Here is an 18,992-nt window from a genome sequence, read left to right on the forward strand (position 1 = left end):
ACAAATACGGGGATCCCTGGGTGGCTCAGCGGTTTCGCGCCTGCCTTTGGCCCAGGGTGCGATCCTGGAGTCCGGGGATCGAGTCCCGCGTCGGGCTCCCGGCATGGAGCCTGCTTCTCCCTCTCCTCTGCCTGTGTCTCTGCCTCTCTTTCTCTCTATGTCTATCATAAATAAATAAAAAATAAATTTAAAAAAAAGAAATGTCAAATACCCACCATTTGCTTCGACGTGGAGGGACCCGGAGGGTATGATGCTGAGTGAGATAAGTCAGTCGGAGAAGGACAAACATTATATGGTCTCATTCATTTGGGGAATATAAAAAATAGTGAAAGGGAATAAAGGGGAAAGGAGAAAAAATGAGTGGGAAATATCAGAAAGGGAGACAGAACATGAGAGACTCCCAACTCTGGGAAACGAACTAGGGGTGGTGGAAGGGGAGGAGGGCGGGGGGTGGGGGTGACAGGGTGACGGGTACTGAGGGAGGCACTTGACGGGATGAGCACTGGGTGTTATGCTATATGTTGGCAAATTGAACTCCAAGTAAAAAAAAAAATATATATATATATATATGTAAAAAAATAAAAAATTGAAGTGAAAAAAAAAGACTGTGGAATCGTCAGAAGAACAGACACATAGATAAGTGAAACAGAATACAGAACCCAGAAAGAGACCCCCACAAATACGCACAACAGATTTTGGACAAAGAAAGAAAGAAAAGAAAGAAAGAAGGAAGGAAGGAAGGAAGGAAGGAAGGAAGAAAGAAAGAAAGAAAGAAAGAAAGAAAGAAAGAAAGAAAGAAAGAAAGAAAGAAGAAAGAGAAAGAGAAAAGTAAAGTAATTCAATTGAGGAAAGACAGCTTTTCCAACAAATGGTGCTGGACCAATTGGACATGCCCAGACCAAAACAAGAAAAAAAAAGTGAACTTTGACCTAAGTGTTATATCTGACACAAAAATTAATGTAAAGGATCATAAACATGAATGTAAAATGTGCAGCTATCAAACGTACAGAAAAAAATATCAGAGAAAATCTTGAGGATAAATAAAACTTTATTTATCAGAAATAAAGTTTGTAGACTTAACCTCCAAAGTACTGTCCATAAAAGGAAAACTCATAAACTAGATTTTATCAAAAGTAAAATTTTTGTTCTCAAAGGACCCTGTTCTTAACAGGAGGAAAATGTATGCTATAGACTGAGAAAAGATAAAGTATTTGCAGATCACATATCAGACGGAGGACTAACCTCTAGAATATATAAAAGGAACATTTCAAATTTAACAGTAATAAAACAAACAATCCAATCTAAAAATGGGTACAAGATATGAAGTAGACAGCTAACCAAAGAAAACATGCAGATGGAAAGTGAGCACAGAGAGAGATGTTCAACATCGTTTGCCATCAGGAAAGGCCAATCCAAACCAGGTGAGACCAGCACACACCGACCACAATAGCTAAAATAAAAAATAAGGCGACACCGAGTGAGCATGGCGAGGATGGGGAGAAGCAGCTCGCTCCTACGTGGCCGGTGGGGGTGCAAAAAGCCACCGTCCCTCTGCGTAACCGCCGGGCAGTTTCTCGTAAAGCCAATCCTGCAACTGCCAGACGTTTCCTCCTGAGAAATGAAAACTCGTGTTCATACAAAAACCTGTACGCAGATGTTTTTAGCAGCTTTATTCCTAGCAGTTCCAAACTGGCACGGCTGAACACACGCGGCTCCACGCCCCGCGGGACACCACTCGGCAGTCAAGAGGCCGAAGGGCCTGCATGTGCAGCACCTGCGGGGAATTACGTTCCGGAGACAAAGCCCGTCTGCAGAGATGACCTGTCGTACGATGCCCCTTATGGAGCGACGAAAGACATCTTGAAAGAAAAAAATTTGCAAATCTACAATTATGTCGAAACCAAAAACTTAATTTAAAAAAGAAGGGCTCTTGCGTGGCTACTCGCGGCCTTGAGGATACAGGCGGTGCCTCAGAGGGCGCAGGCCGCACCCGGCCTCCCTCCGGCCTGCCTCAGTCTACCCGGCTCTATCTCACTCGGAGCCCTTAGGCCAAGGAGGGAGCAGCTCTGGGGCAACGTCTGCTGAGAGGACTTACTGAAATGGTGCCAGTTGGTCTTCAGAGTCAGCAGTGAGTCAGGGCGGAGAGTAAGGCCTGGGAAAGCCAGCGACGGCCGGCGGTGTGGCCTGGCCCAGGGCTGCACAGGAGCAGTCGGGGGCGACGAGCGCCGCGGGGGCGTCGGGCCTGCCTCGGCTCCAGCTCTGCGCCACAGCACCGGGTCCGAGATGACACTGTCCCCCCCGCAGCCCCCACCCCAACCCCAGCTGTCAGGCTTCGGGGGGAGCTTTCGCAACGGAAGATAGGCCGTGGCCTCCCCAGCTCCATGGTGCGGGAGAGTCCCCCCACGGAGGAGAACAAGACATCGAGCCATGCAAAACAGGAAGGAAAACCCGACCCCCCAAAAAATAAAAAAATAAAAATAAAAATAAAAGCCAACCCCCCCCCAGCTCCCTTCCAAGCTCTCGGCCTCGTGTAAGCCCCAGCCGTGCCTGCTGCCTCACACAGGCTGACCTAGGCCCGAGGCCCCTTGCGCCCCATGCCTTCCCCGTGCCTCTCCACCGCGTAGCCCGCGCACCCCAGCTGCCCCAGGTGAGCCCGGGGAGGGGCAGCGGGAGAGGGAGAGAGAGAGAATCCCAAGCAGGCTCCACCTCAGCACGGAGCCCAGTGCGGGGCTTGATCCCATGATCCCGAGATCATGACCTGAGCTGAAACCAAGAGTCGGACACTCAACTGACGGAGCCACCACGACGCCCCAAAAATAATCTTTAAAAGTGTAAGTCGGGGGCGCCTGGGAGGTCCAGTCGGAAGAGCGTGCAGCTCTTGATCTCAGGGTTGCATCTGAGCCCCACGTTGGGCATAGAGATCACTGAAGTTCTTTAAACTTTCAAAAAATAAAAAATATAAACATAAGTCGGATCTGTGCTTGTCAACAGCTTTGGAAATAAATTCCAAAGGCCGTATCTTTAGGGACAATGCCCCGCTGGCCTATGAGCAGCCCCGTCCCCTCCCACCTCCCAGCACCATCTCCCCTTTCTCCTCCTGGGACCCCTGCGCTCCAGCCACCGCGGCCACATTTCTGAGGCAACAGCCGAGGCCCTTTCCTGACAAGCGACCTTTCAGTCCCCTTTGTCCCCGTCGGGAGCGCTCTTGCTCTCGCTCACACCCTCCGCACAGATGGAGTCTGTAGTCCTCGGCCTGGCCCCTCAAGGAGGTCGCCCTCATCTCTGAACGGGGCTTCTCTCTTGCAGGGGCCGTGCTGTTGCTTGAGTGCGTCCCTCCAGATGCATAATGCTGAAGGGCCGCCGCCCAGCCCGCCAGAAGACGGCCTTCTTTTTTTTTTTTTTTTTAAGATTTTATTTATTTATTCATGAGACACACAGAGAGAGAGAGAGAGAGAGAGAGGCAGAGACCCAGGCAGAGGGAGAAGCAGGCTCCATGCAGGGAGCCCGACGCGGGACTCGATCCCGGGTCTCCAGGATCACGCCCCGGGCTGCAGGTGGTGCTAACCCACTAGGCCACCGGGGCTGCCCAGAAGATGACCTTCTTTGGCAAAATTCAGGCTCCTCCTTTGGCTCCAGTACAGCCTGGTACCCCAGGGCCTTTGATGGCTTCCATCGGCCGTCATTCAGCCAGCTTCGGGGGACCAGACACAGGCCTGACACGGGGCAAAATGACCAGAGTCCCTTAGAAGCAAGTGCGCACCGTGACCTCTGTTACGGAGAGCTCACGCTAGCCAGGAAGACGAGGAGGAGGAGGAGGAGGAGGAGGAGGGGGAGGAGGAGGAGGAAGAGGAGAAAGGGCAGCATTAACACATGAAGCACAGCAACACCTTCATGCTAAATCTCCGCTTTCTCAGCCAAGGAGTACAACGGTCATCTCAGACCAGAGGCAGAGAATCTCCCACTTTGGCCTGAGACTTGAAATTTAAGACAAAGTTGTGATGATTGGAAGCCAAAATGGACTAAAAAAAAAAAAAAAAAAAAAAAAAAAAAAAGATGCCAAATTAACCTCCATTTCTTCCTTCGTATAGAACTGCGATGACAAAGGGGGAACGTTTCACTCGCAGCAGCACTTAGGAGACATCAAAGCAAACCTGAGGTTTTATTTCATTTCACCGCAACCGAGTGTCACCAGCTGACCCGTTGAGGGACAGTAAGGAGCCCGGCACCCCGATCCCCACTGCCCGTCCCCGAAGCGTCTCTCCGGCCGTGACAGCGGACCCTGTGGGCGGCAGCCGGCACTGCGCACTGGCCTCATTCCGTCCCTGCTTCAGGGCGCGTTTTCAGCATTAAAGAGCAGGACCAGGACACCCCACTCCCCACAGTTCAGGAACCGTGACTTTTCCCTTCAGTGAACCCCTCCGTGGACTCCTTTCCTGACACGAGTTCCCCTGCTTGCGAGAAGATGAATTCAGCTTTGGAAAAGAACAACAACAAAAACCTCTTTAAAGCTCTTTGTTTCATTCTTTGGCGTATAAGAGACATGAAACGGGCATAGCACTTCGAGATTTCAGCAAAATTCTGAAAAAATAATCTAAAGAGATCTGTAAGGGGGGCTAGATAGAGAACTTGCTTTCCAAACGAGCCGAGCGTTCTTGCATATACTGTCCCCGAGCAGCAGCCGATGTGCCTTTTCTAACATGCAAGTAGTCCCCCGTGGTGCACCCCGTGGCCTGTGCCTGCCTGTGACACCGAGACTTCATGAATCAAGGTTCTCATCTACTCAGCAGCCAAGTGCTCTCAGGATGGGCCCAGCTCGACGATATTGCAGGTTCAGTTCCAGACCACTGCCACCATGCAGCGCCGCAATAAAGCAAGCCAAATTATTTGTTTGATTTCCCAGTGCATATAAAAGTTATGTTTACACGATGCTGCACTCCGTTACGTTTGCAAGAGCATTATCTCTTAAAAAAAAAAAAAAAAGCAAAGCCAAAACCTGGATTTAGAAACACTTCATTGCTAAAAAATGCTAACCACCATCTGAGCCTTCAACGAGTCATAATCACTGATCACAGATCACCGTAACGAATGTAATAATAATGAAAAAGTCTGAAATGTCACAAGAATTATCAAAATGTGATACAGAGACACAAAGTGAGCAAATGCTGTTGGACAAACGGTGCCGACCGACTTGCTTGAGACAAGGGTGTCACAAACCTTCAATTAAAAGTAAAGTCGGGGGGATCCCCGGGTGGCGCAGCGGTTTGGCTCCTGCCTTTGGCCCAGGGCGTGATCCTGGAGACCCGGGATCGAATCCCACGTCGGGCTCCCGGTGCATGGAGCCTGCTTCTCCCTCTGCCTGTGTCTCTGCCTCTCTCTCTCTCTCCTCTCTCTCTCTCTCTGACTATCATAAATAAATAAAAAAATAAAAATAAAAAAAGTCGGGTCCTGGGCGCGGAGGCTTCTGGGAGCATAAAAGATGACAACAGCAGCTAGGCCAACTTTTGAACCTGCGAGAGGAAAAGGAGGAGGTGATTTGAGCCAACTCTCACAGCAGTATTGAAGTAGAGACCAACCTTCTCATACAAAGATAAAATATAGACCAACTACTCAGGATGCCCCTGAAGAGGTTCGCAACCGTCACTTCAGGAGGGAGCTGGAAGAGAGAGAACGAGCTGCTGCAAGAGAAAAAAATAGAGACCGTCCAACAAGGGAACATACAACCTCCTCGTCGGTGTCAAAGAAGCCTCGGTTAGACCAGATTCCTGCTGCCAACCTTGATGCAGATGATCCTCTAACAGATGAGGAAGGCGAGGATGAAGATTTTGAAGAGGAGAGTGATGATGATGACACTGCGGCTCTTCTTGCAGAACTAGAAAAAATTAAAAAAGAAAGAGCTGAAGAGCAGGCCAGGAAGGAACAAGAACAGAAAGCTGAAGAAGAAAGAATACGTATGGAAAACATTTTGAGTGGAAACCCTCTCCTTAAATTCACTGGTCCATCCCAGCCTCAGGCCAACTTCAAAGTTAAAAGAAGGTGGGACGATGATGTTTTCAAGAACTGTGCAAAAGGTGTCGATGATCAGAAGAAAGACAAAAGATTTGTAAATGATACGTTGCGATCTGAATTTCACAAAACGTTCATGGAGAAATATATTAAATAGTGCAGTTTTAGGTGCTTAATTAAAGACTGTAAGGTGTAAAAAAATAAATAAAATAAATAAAAGTAAAAATAAAGTCGTATCTGCAACCACAATAACGCGAAGCACAGTGAAACGAGGTCTGCCTATAGCTGCAAAATCCCAATAGCGTTAACAAAATCCTAACCCAGGGTCAACTGGGTTGACCTAACCTATCGTCAACTGTCTAATCAGTATTTTCCAATTAAAAGAGATGCACAAGAGGTTTATTTCTGTTATCCAAGCTGTAAAAATTTTAGTCATTACCAATAACGATAAATGTACTGGCTCCAACTTATACATACATGATTTTATACAGAAACAAAAAAAATCCTTATAATAAACTTCCCAGATTTAGAATTTTCCAATGTTCATGCCAAGTAATTGGGCAGAAATTCAAGAATTTCCTGTTCATCTAGGCCTTTTTTTATTTTATTTATTTATTTTTTTTGTGGTCTCTTGATAAATAAGCAGTACACTTGGTATTCTTTTTTTATTTTTTTGACTTCGGACTATCACTAAGAAACCACATTAGGGTTTCTACTGTCCACACTAATGATTAAAATTCAATTGTCCTCATGTTTTTAAGCATTTTTTTTTCATTTGTTTCTTAACCCAAAAAAGAAAAAAAAACTACTGGCCTCATAAATTCCTACTATTTTGTTTTTGTTTTTGTTTTTTTGTATTCATGAGAGACAGAGAGAGAGAGAGGCAGAGACCCAGGCAGAGGGAGAAGCAGGCTCCATGCAGGGAGCCCGATGTGGGACTCGATCCCGGGTCTCCAGGATCAGGCCCTGGGCTGAAGGTGGTGCTAAAACCACTGAGCCACCCAGGCTGCCCATAAATTCCTACTATTAATTAGTTAATATATTTATTTATTTTTAAAGTTTTTATTTATTTATTTGAGAGACAGAGAGAGCGAGAGCATGAGCATGACGGGGAGGGAGCTGAGGAAGATGGAAAAGCAGACTCCCCGCTGAGCAGGTGGGACTGGATCCCAGGACTCCAGGATCCTAACCTGAGGTCAAGGCAGGTGTTCAACCAACTGAGCCACCCTGGTGTCCCAAATTCCTACTATTTAAAGTCAAGTTTAAAGAAACACTTTAGTTAACTTCCAATGAAAACCTCCAATAATTTTTCAAAAATAATGGAAGACTTTTAGGAAAGTTAGATTTTCTTTTTTCAAGTGTTTGGCACTTCAACAACTAAGTTCATAATAATTGTGTTGTAGCAACGTTTATATTGAAAATCTCCTTTAAAACATTTATATGTATAATTGTATATGGCATGGCAATTTACAGACTTGTGATTGGTGTAATTGGTGTCTGGGTCCTTAAAATATAATTTTGGGAATTTAAGCAAGTCTCAGAGGCTTAATGTTACTCGGAGAATCATCAGAGTAAATGTATTTATACAATTAAAGCCTATTAGAAAGTGGCTCTCTGGGACTCTTGGGTGGCTCAGCGGTCGAGCGCCTCCCTTTGGCCCAGGGCGTGATCCTGAAGACCTGGGATCAAGTCCCACGTCGGGCTCCCTGCATGGAGCCTGCTTCTCCCTCTGCCTGTGTCTCTGCCTCTCTCTCTGTGTCTCTCATGAATAAATAAATAAAATCGTTTAAAAAGTGGCTTTCTTTTCCTCAGTTGAAGTTCAACCATGAGTCATACCTTGTTCCCTGTATTTACAGGATGACACAGTTACAGGAACCATATATGTATATTTGGTTCACTTTAACACCAAAAGCCTATGATCTGTATGCTATGCTCATCTTTAGAAAGGAGCATTACAGTATGGCTAATTGTACATATTTTTACATCTTCTCAACCGATCCTCAACCTCCTTAAGCAACGGAAATTTCAGAATACCAACCTAAACGAGTATATATGAAGTAAGTTACAATTCCATTCTATAAGCCTAGCCCCAAATATGTAGAATGTGAGACAAACTACCCTCTTATTCTCTACGTGGGCCTCCAGCAGAGGATCTGTCTTCATCTCCTGGAGGTCATCTGCTGAATCTCTGCTAATCAGTCCATGTCAAAGGCAATCAGAATTTTGTCCAATTACAAAAACACTCATCCTCTAATCTATCAAAAGCAACTGTGTATAACACTCATGCTCTAGAAGATTAAATCACATGCTATTAATGGGCCATCTGAGGGAAGCATACTTTAGTGACTTATAAAACAGTAGCCTATCAAGTTATTTATTTCACTAGTCCTTGGAGCTTCTCTCTTTTGCATCCCTGAATCAACAAGTACTTACTGAGCTCCTACCATGTGTCAGGCACTGGGTTAGTGCTTGGGGATATAAAATTAAACAAAACAAGCGTAGTCTTTCCTGTGTAAGGACATTATTGCAACCAAAAACTGTGACCACATTAATATAGTCGAGGTAGAAGGAGGTAGAGATCTAAGTAAGATATAAATTCTTTTGGAAAGAATGTCTCCCTCCTTGAACACCAATAAAAAATAAATTTATTATTAAAAAAAAAAAAAAAAAACAGGGGATCCCTGGGTGGCGCAGCGGTTTAGCGCCTGCCTTTGGCCCAGGGCGAGATCCTGGAGACCCGGGATCGAATCCCACGTCGGGCTCCCGGTGCATGGAGCCCGCTTCTCCCTCTGCCTGTGTCTCTGCCTCTCTCTCTCTCTCTCTGTGTGTGACTATCATAAATAAATAAAAATTTAAAAAAAAAACAGAACATAAAGACTCCTAACTCTGGGAAATGAACTAGGGGTGGTGGAAGGGGAGGAGGGTGGGGGGTGGGGGTGAATGGGTGACGGGTACTGAGGGGGGCACTTGACAGGATGAGTACTGGGTGTTATTCTGTATGTTGGCAAATTGAACACCAATAAAAAATAAATTTATTATTAAAAAAAAGAATGTCAAAAAAATAAAAAATAAAAATAAAAAAAGAATGTCTCCCTCTTTGACTTCCACTATAGTTTTCTTCTTCTATAATTTATTCAAAAACATATACTCACTGAACATTGCCCACAAGGCAGCAGGCGTGGTGGGTTGCTCTGGAGAATGCCGACATAAAAACAGATACAGAATTTGTAAACTAGTAGAGGAGACAGTATTAGACAAAAACTTACAGAAATAATTAATAGATAATGCTTGTTTACTAAGAGCCATGAAGCAGAAATACAAGCACTAAAGAGGACTATTGTACTCTATTCCAGACCAGAGTCTAGATCTATGCTTGTTCATCTCTGTACCATCCACAAAGCTTGGAAAAGGACACTGAAAAAAACTGGCACTTAAATGAATATTTGTTGAGTGATTGAGCCCTGGATTTCAGAACTAGGTCAGAAAATATCCCTCTTGAAAAGTGAAAACATTAATCAAAATGAGTAGGTGTGGTATTTATTATCCTATTCAAGACTATTTCCAATTCTCCTCTTCTAAGCATGTTGTAGAACTGTCCTTTCCTATCATTTTGAGGACACACATGACCATATGACTTGCTTTTAAGATTTTTTTTAGTCTATTTATTTGTGAGAGACACACAGAGAGAGGCAGAGACCCAGGCAGAGGGAGAAGCAGGCTCCATGCAGGGAGCCCGACGCGGGACTCGATCCCCCGGGGTCACACCCTGTGCGGAAGGGAGGCGCTCAACCCTTGAGCCCCCAGGGGCCCATATGACTTGCTTTAACCAAGGAAATGTTATTAGAATTGATGTGTATCACTTCCAAGGAAAAGCCCGGAAGAGGAAGTGTGCAGTTAAATGCATTTCCTTTCCTTACGACAACAATGTTCTAGCCCAGGGATGATCTCCTAGCCTCGCCCTCTGGCTGAGCACGCCATGCAGCAGAGCCTCACCCACCAGGCAGATACGTTTAAGCTAATGGAGACATAACCTTGATTGTTTTAGGCCTCAGAGACTTTAAGGATTGTTAAGGATCGTAGCCTTTCACCTAGCCCTGACCGACGGACAACCCGGATAAAGTTAGACATCTATAGGAAGTGCGTGTAATGGGGGTCGGGGGTAGGGAGGAGGCACAGCTACAGGAATATAAAACAAACTGCCGGTAAGATTAGAGAGCTTCCCGGTCCTCAGCAAAAGACGTGCGGTGCTCCTTTCAAAGGGATCCTAGAAAATGCAATATGTCCGTCATGAGAAAGTTGATTAGCATTTGTGTGTATGCGACTGATAACTCTTAAAAGAGCGGACGAAAAAAGAATGTTGTCAATGTGTCTCTCTACTCTGATTTTAATTACCACTTATCATTACAGAATTTTGGTAAGCATGAAAAAGGCTCCCACGCTGGAACCTGTTAGATGAAGTTACCTGCTGAGTAAACACTCAATTTCCTTGTCCAGATTCTGTATTCACGGAGCAACTTGTCTCTGTTTTGGATTCTGGGATAGATCTTATTAGCCCTGCCAAATATACCTGTTACTAGGAACTAATAACTTGACACATATTTGATAAATCATTCTCCTGTGAATATAATTAGTATATATTTTATAAACCTGACCATTTGGGGATAATTTTATTTTTAAAGTTTCTAAATATACATTATTGAGAATGAGGCCCTACATCAGAGTCACTTCTACTAAGGTACCGATGCCCCAAACAACACTCAGTCTGAAATGGCTGTCAGCGTTATGTGATGCGACATTTGGTGCTGGAACACAACACTGTCATTGTCTTAACTAAAATAGCAGCCATGACTGGAAAGAGTTTTATAGGTTGAAGTTACGAGAAATAAGAAGCATTTAAAATAATAATATTGAGCTTTAAGTTAGACATGATGCAGGAGTCAAACTATTAAATGTTAAATTGTTGAAAGGACTGCTGAATTTTTAAAAATAATCTTTTCAAACTAGACTATCTTTTAACATCTAAGGTATTTATTTTTTGACATTTGTAAAATATTACCATTTTTTGACATTTGTAAAATATTGCCATCATGAATATTTTAAGAATTGGTACTAGTGTTATGTATTTTATGGGAAAGGTACTATTTTTCTATGTTATATGATTCATAAGCTCAACCAAATTCTTAAGTATAATTTTATTATTCTTAAACTCCCATTTTCTTCCAGTTAAATATATTCTTAATTTTATACAAAGGAATGTAAGAGTAGGGCAAAAATTCATGTAACAGATATTTGAAATGCAATGAACTTGACTACAGAATTATCTATTCCCTTAAGCAATGCGTTTCAGTAATTTTTCTCAGGTAACGCCATATGTACTTACTGTACTGGACAAAATTCAATGGAGGAGAAGTATAGTCAATGATTTCGAAAACCGTAACTGGAACCAAAGAAATGCATTGGCCTTAACATGAAACAAGATGCCTCAATACAGTAAAAGTAATGAAAAATAAATTTAGCACAAATCATTATTAACAACATTAAATAACAAAAACACTAAACTTATTAAAGATGAAAGGGTAAGTGGCAGTTAACTGATCATTTTTAAACTATTCCAAGAAAACCCTACAGTCTACGGCTTATTTTCCTTCGTGCATAATATTATGTAGGAAACAATTTTTCAATTCATGCAATAATATTTATACTGCACTTTTCCATATAAATGTGCTCATAAATATTAATCAATTCCCACAACACTGTGAGAAAGCTAAGAATTATCCAGAGTTGACAGACTGAGAGCTTAAAATGATGTTGGGCTATGATGCCAAGGACTGCTGAGGGAATTAATAGGAGAGCTGACAACAGAGTCAAAATCCTGGCTCCTGGCTGCTGCCAGGGTGAAGGGAACTGTCACAAGCTTCCCCGTCCTGTCCTGACTCCCGCGCTCTGCGGTGACACCAGGCCTCACGGGCACCTTCTCCTCTGTTACCCCGGCAAGGTCACAGTCTTCTAGCCTCGTTCTGAGGTTCAGTCCTCCTCCACAGGGAACATAAAGAGCACTTTCAAATCCGTTTTTCAGAAACCCGCTTCAGTAGGGCATCCCTAAGTCCGAATGACACAGACTATTTAGAGCCAAGAAGGACTGTCGTTGCATTCTGCGAAGCTAAAACCAGGACACCGGGACTGACTTCTCTGAACTCTCAGCGATGAGTATCTTTGCACACTTTTAATCTGAGGAAGCTTGCAGTTTGTATGCGGACGCTGGTGACTAACTGTCCCGGTGACTCAAGACCTGAAGGTCTCTCGGCACAGAGGACTTGCTGTGTCAAAACTAGGGGGATGGGATCCCTGGGTGGCGCAGCGGTTTGGCGCCTGCCTTTGGCCCAGGGCGCTATCCCGGAGACCCGGGATCGAATCCCACGTCGGGCTCCCGGTGCATGGAGCCTGCTTCTCCCTCTGCCTGTGTCTCTGCCTCTCTCTCTCTCTGTAACTATCATAAATAAATAAAAATTAAAAAAAAAAAACTAGGGGGGGTCCCAGGCAGACCCAACTGTTGGTTGTCTAACCTCTAGGTAATGAAGTACGCTGATGCTTCTTCGTTTTATGTGACTGGTGAGATGAACGTAAGCAGGTGTCTTATTTCTGCAGGTAATCAGATAAACATTCGGTAAAACGAAATTTGAGCAAAAATTTCCAAAGTATTTCTTAAACATACCCGGTAGTGAGCTGTGGCCAAATCTTCATAGGTAGTAAAAATCTCACCTACAGTAGTCAAATTGCCGTGGGGTAGGACCATCGGTGTCCATAAATCCCATACTGAGAACTCAAGATGCTATCCTTAGGGATCCGACGGGAGACGTCTAATTCCCATGTCCCACCTCCAGGACTCTTCCCATCTGTGGCCCTGCCCTTAGCCATCCTATTGTAGAGCCCTCAAGAGTCCTAAAGAGTCAGGGACATGGGAAACTGCGCAAGGTTCTCCAGGACACACAGGGGTCGGAATGGCTACCCCGGTTCTCTGCCGTGGCTCCCCGACCTGTCGAACCCTCTAGGTGAGATCCTCTCCTTGAGACTGTAGTCTGGCTGGCTACGACCCGGGAAGCCGGAGGCGCTCCCCCCTCTGGGGTCTCTCATCATCCCCTCCTTTGTCAGTGCTCAGCCAGGAGGACAGAAGTAGACATCAGGCTCGTTTCAACCACCCAAGGTGGTCTCAGTGCTCACCTGGGCCCCTCTGGTGCTCTTCTTCCCACCTCCTTGTTGAACTCTTCCCTCCTTTTGGGAGAGACACCAGCTGTGATGTCATCAATCACCCACTTCTCCACCGTGGATGGAAGAGACCGCTGGGTCCCCTGGTCCCCTGGTTCTGGCTCTTCTACAGCGACTTCCTAGCCGTGTGACTAGGAGCAAGTTTGTTTGTTAATCTTGTTTTTCCAACCTTTTTTTTTTCTTTTTAAACTTTGTTTCCTCGTCTGGAAAAATGGGGATTTTTATAGGATTTGCAGATATAGGCTGTTCTGAGGCTTAAATAAGTTAATAGATGTGAGATGCTTATAAAAAGTTTGACACAAAGTAAACCTTCACTAAGTTAGTTAATAATATTTTTAATTTTGTTGTGATTATTTAAACACGAGCTTTGAATTATAAAAACAGTAATAGTAACTTTTTGTTTGTTTCTCAGAAGCTGGTCCTTACAACAGAAAGCCTTTCTTTTAAGATTCTTGTTTCTGGCAAAGACTCAAAAGTCTACTTTGAAACTCGGGTGAAAAAATAACTCTTCATTTAGGTTCTTTTGTTTCCTTCTCTCCCTAAGGACCTAGATCTCAGTCTTTTGCTCCACCTCCAACTATGAGAGGAGTGTCCCTCAGTACCAAATTAAGGAGCAAAGAGAAGAAAAATTACTAGGTGATATTATTGCCCTTTGCCAGTTACGTGACCTTGGCAAGTGGCTTAAATCCTGAGCCCTGGGTTTCCTCGTCTATGGGGATAATAACGATTCAGTGATCGAGTAAATCAATCAACAAAAACTTGCTGAGTACTGTGCTTCAGAAACCTTGTCTGGTCCATAAAAACAAGAACCAGACCCAGTCCCTGCCCTCACAGAGTTTATAGCCTCGCATAAAAGAGATTAAACCAACAATCACAGACAAATCTAGTAAGTTCAATTGTCTTGAAAGCAGTAAAAGGGACCTCAGCCTGGTCAGGGTGTCCTCCTGAGGCAGGGACACGTAAGCTGAGACCAGGGGTGGGGAGTGAGGTGCGCTGGGGTAGGGGGAAGACGGATGGCGACGGAACTTAGCCAGCTGTCTTATTTCCGTAGGTAATCACGCACACATGGGGCAAAGTTAAATTTTGGTAAAAAAATTTTGAATTTGTCATAGTAAAATAATGCCATGTGCAGAGGTGTGACACCGTAAGGAATCTTGGGACTTCCCAGAGGCTGAAACAGGGCCGTCGCGACTGGAATGAACAAAGGGAGGAGCGGGGGCAAGAGGTAAGGAGGGAAGGTCGAGGGGCCAGATGTGCAGGCTCTATGGACTCCAGACTGTGAAAATGTAATGAGATAATAATAATGAAGATAAAATTTTGGCACATAGTAACCTTTCACTCAACAGTGATTTCTTCCTGCAAACATAGAGTTCCTTACCTTCATCATCGTTTTTCTTAGTGCTCTTAATTTTTCAGTACATTAAGCTGAGTCACTTCACTCGCACATTCCCATTTTCCATGTATCTCCTCCAGTCTATGACCATTGCCAAATAATGCAAGATTTTTTTTGAAATTACTCGTTTTTTCCTTACAGTATGTTATGATGGGGGTCATATATATGAATATATACAGATTTATGTGTCCTACTCATATATACAAGTTTATAAATGTTAAACAGTAAAGAACAAAATTACTTTTTGTCCTTTAAATTACTGAGTAGTCTGCTCTATTCCGGAGCATTCCGTATCACCTGTCATTCCACACTTCACATATTTTACTTACAACTGTGGTGTCTTTCTGTAGATTTTAAAAATTATTCCATTACTAGATTTTTAGGCTTTATTTTTTTTAACAAATGAGAACGTTGATTTTTAAGATCTATTTCGGTCTTTGTACGACTACACTGATAAAGAAGCCCATGGTATGAGATAGCCCAGAAATACCATGCTGAATTGTCCCTGATTGGTCTAAAGCCTTTGTTCCATTTCTTTAGAAGATGGAAGCTAGTAAGTGAACCTAACTGCTCAAAGGTCACATTTCAGATGAACCTTCACGTGTGTTTTTCTCAGACTTAAGTGGGGCGGTAACGTGGCTGCACCGGATGTCCTGGCAGACACAGGCGCTAACCATGAGTATGTTGTCATAAGAGTGCTCTGCGCACTGATTCTCGAAGTTAAAATAACAGCAGCAACAACAGCAATAAAATGTCTTTCACTTTGCTGCCAATGTGAATCTGAACTTGTCAAAGGTGTTGGTCAGAGAGAAAGAAGTAGGAAGACAATACTATAAATTACTTTGACGATACGCATCTGCATTCTCTTGAAAAATTCATCCCCCAAACAGTAAACATGGTTTCAGCTTCCCAAGAATAATTCTACGTGGTTCATATGTCAGATCGACTTTCCAAAAAAACATAAGGAATGAAATCTAGAAAGTCTTCATGTTTACCACATTAGATTCATGAAGTAATTCACACAAAAACAGGCCCATTACACATTGTACGTATGTGTTTTTACCTGTGATACAGGTGCTGTGTTTCACCTTCCCTACAAAACAGAGAGCTGAGGCTCAGAGAAGTTAAGTAACTTACCTGGATCACACAGTGTGGGTCAAGCCCAAAATTGTTGCCAAGGCATCTGATGCTGAAGGCCTGGTTTCTTTCCTGGCAGTGGAAGGATCATTTCCAGGAAGACTCACCTGACAGTAAAAATGCGGCCCTGAAACTCCAGTCCTCTGCACCCCGGAGCCCAGGGCTGCAGGCCTTTCCTTTCACAAAGATTCCTGTCACCTTCAATCAAACCCGCAGGCAAAGTGGTCTTGAAATCCCAGGACTTCCTGGCCACCCCATGCATAGCTGTCATTTGACCTTTGTACGTAGGCTCTAGGCTCGCAGTGTGGATTTCATTTGATCCTTATTACGGCCTCTCTCTTCTCTGACTGAACTACGGTGGCCCCTGACTTCCTTCCTGATCCTTGTATTCACTTGCACGTTCCCTTACTCAGTGAACAAACAGTTCCCGACTACTTCCTACACACCAGGGACTCTGGGGCCACCACAGAAAGCCCGTGCTTCGTTCAGAGATGCGGAATCACCTTGCTTGGCCGCACATCTCCATGCAAACCCTGCCCAGGACCAAACGCCTTCATTTGTTCCACCCACCAGATCAACCCTACTCGCAGCAGTTGCACAAAGCCAGACACGGTTGTGTCTTAACAAGACAGTGTACATCAGACAATGCAAACTGCAGGGAAGAGGCTTTCTGACCCAGGAGGAGGGTGTCACGTCTTCTGGATACCCTCAACCTTTGAGCGGTTATGAACATGGCATCCCAGGATTTGCTATATTTTCAAGCTAGAGGTATTTAACTCGTTGGGCAACACTGTTGTTCATGCTTAAGGTCAAAGACAATAAAACACTCCCATTAAGGACAGTGTTGTTCCATTTCTAAAGCCCCTTAGCCAATTAAAAAAAAAATCTAACCAGCCTGAGTTCAGTTATTGGATACAAAAATATCCTACAGAGTTTGGAAAGGATTCCTAATTAAAAAACAAAAAACAAAAAACAAAAAAAAACAAACATTGGTTGTGAGAGGCGGGGAGTTATGGTGCCAGACTTTCTGTTAGGATTTAATCCCCACAACACCCCATAAATGAATACCTTATTTTGTTAGACTTTCAAATTTGTGAAATAGAGAAAACACAGGGGAAAAAAGCACATGAAACTTAAATTTACAGCTTAACAAACTATTGCAAAATGAACACGCTGGTAACACCTACTCAGATAAAGAAACGGAATATTCCTGATGGAAATTCTGCAGGACCCTTCCACATCATAGCACCATCCACTCCCCAGAGCCAAACACCTCCCCGGCTTTCATGGAATTCAACTTCCTTCCACTTCCTTATGGCTGCACAATCTAATTAACTATCCATCTCTAAAAATATCATTTAATTTTGACCATTTGTTGGGGGGGGGTCATACAGTAGCTGTTCCATTCTGCTGGGCCTCTTCTGCTTGACATTATGTCATTAGGAGTCATCTGTTTTGTAACATGTGTCAGAGGGCCCTTCACATTCACCTCCATGGTATAAATTTGGTTGAATGCACCACAACTGTGTATTCCTCTGGGCTGCAACTTTTGGATTGTTTCCAGTTTGGGACCATTTTGCACAAACAATGAACTGCTTCACATATGCCCCTGCTATACAAGTGTACACATTTTTCTCTCTAGTAGTGAAATTTCTGGGCTGTGGGTTCTGGGTTTCCTCACCTTCACTGGATATAACAAAGAGGTTGTGCAGATCGGTACCTCTACCAGCAGCTCATGAGTTCCCGCGCTCCACATCTTCATCTGACTTGTATTATTAGGCTTTTAATTTTTGCCAGTCTGATGAAATGTAGTATCTCACTGAGGTTTTAGTTCTGATTTTTTCAGGTTTCTAATGACACCGAACATCTTTATTTATATTCCATGTGTGTGCCCTCTTTTCTGAAGTGTCTACTTGGGTATTTTGCCCAAAGAAGAAGAAATAATCATTCCTATAAACTAAGTAAAAAAAAAAAAAAAAAACTTCAGGAGAGAGTGATCAATAGGACAAGTGATGCTTATTGGTAAAATAAAACGAGGACTGAAGATTGACTATTGGGTTGAGCAAATGGATATCACTGACGACTTAGAAGATTGGTGGCATGTTGGGGGGAAAAGCTTGTGTGCTTAAGAGAGCATGAGAGGAGGGATCAGAGGCAATGAGACAAACTATTTCAATCAGTTTTCATGAAAGGGGGCCAGAGAAATGGAATAATCCGTCTTAAGATGAGAAAAGTAACAGCATGTTTGTATGATGGTGAAATGATTTAGGAGAAATGAAAAATGTAACAGGAAAGGACAGTAAAGTATTATTGCACAGCAGCATTAAGGACTCATTGAAATACATGTGCAACGGTTGTATGTATTTTCTTCTGCCGGGATTAGTTGCTCAGGCCTAAATACAGAGAACAAAAAAGAGTTGGATTTAACTCATGCATCTGTTACCCACTGCTGCATAACAAGTAACCCCAAAACTCAGTGACTTAAAACAATATTTATTATCGTTCAGGAATCCACAGTCAGCTAGGTAGTCTTGCTGATATGAACCAGGCTTGGTTGATTATGGCTGGGCTCACACAGGGCCGACGGTCAGCACATAGGTCGCTGGGGACTCAAGGATTCTGGATGGCCTTGCTCACATGTCTGATAGTTTACTGGCTATAGGCTAGGAGGACTTGAGTGACTGAGATAAGGATTCATAATCCGTTTGGGTAACCGACTTTATTCACACGGCAGTAGCAGGGGTTCCAAAACGAGTGTAGATTCCCTTAACACCTCTTGAGACTCAGGCTCAGAACCGACAAAATGCCCTCCCCTCCATGCTGCTGATCAAAGCAGCTCACGAGACTAGACCAAATTCAAGGAGAAATCGATTCTATTCCTTACGTGAGGGCTGCAGAGTCATACTGCAAAGGGTATAGATAGATACAGGGAAGGATTACGTTGTTTTTTAATATCTGCTACTACCAGAGCGTGAGTTTTCACTAGTTTGAAGAGGTGAGAAAGCAATACGGGGATTAAGGATGTATCAATTAAGTGATTATAATGATACTCGATGATTATTCAGCTGGGGAAAAAAAAACCAGAACATAATAGCAATGAAAGACAGTGCAAAGGAGGTGGCAATCATTGGGTTGTAGATACCAGTGCAGCTCAAAGGACTGAAGTTGGAAACAAGGACATGAGCTAGAGGAACAG

The 18,992-nt window shown here is 43.8% G+C and overlaps 1 pseudogene; it reads left to right on the forward strand.

Moving 5' to 3' along the window:
• The first annotated feature begins 5,476 nt into the window (after positions 1–5,476).
• LOC612574 lies at positions 5,477–6,160 on the forward strand (annotated as a pseudogene).
• Positions 6,161–18,992: the final 12,832 nt, after the last annotated feature.

This window comes from Canis lupus, chromosome 12 (genome assembly GCF_011100685.1).
Source record: "Canis lupus familiaris isolate Mischka breed German Shepherd chromosome 12, alternate assembly UU_Cfam_GSD_1.0, whole genome shotgun sequence".
Taxonomy (NCBI): domain Eukaryota; kingdom Metazoa; phylum Chordata; class Mammalia; order Carnivora; family Canidae; genus Canis; species Canis lupus.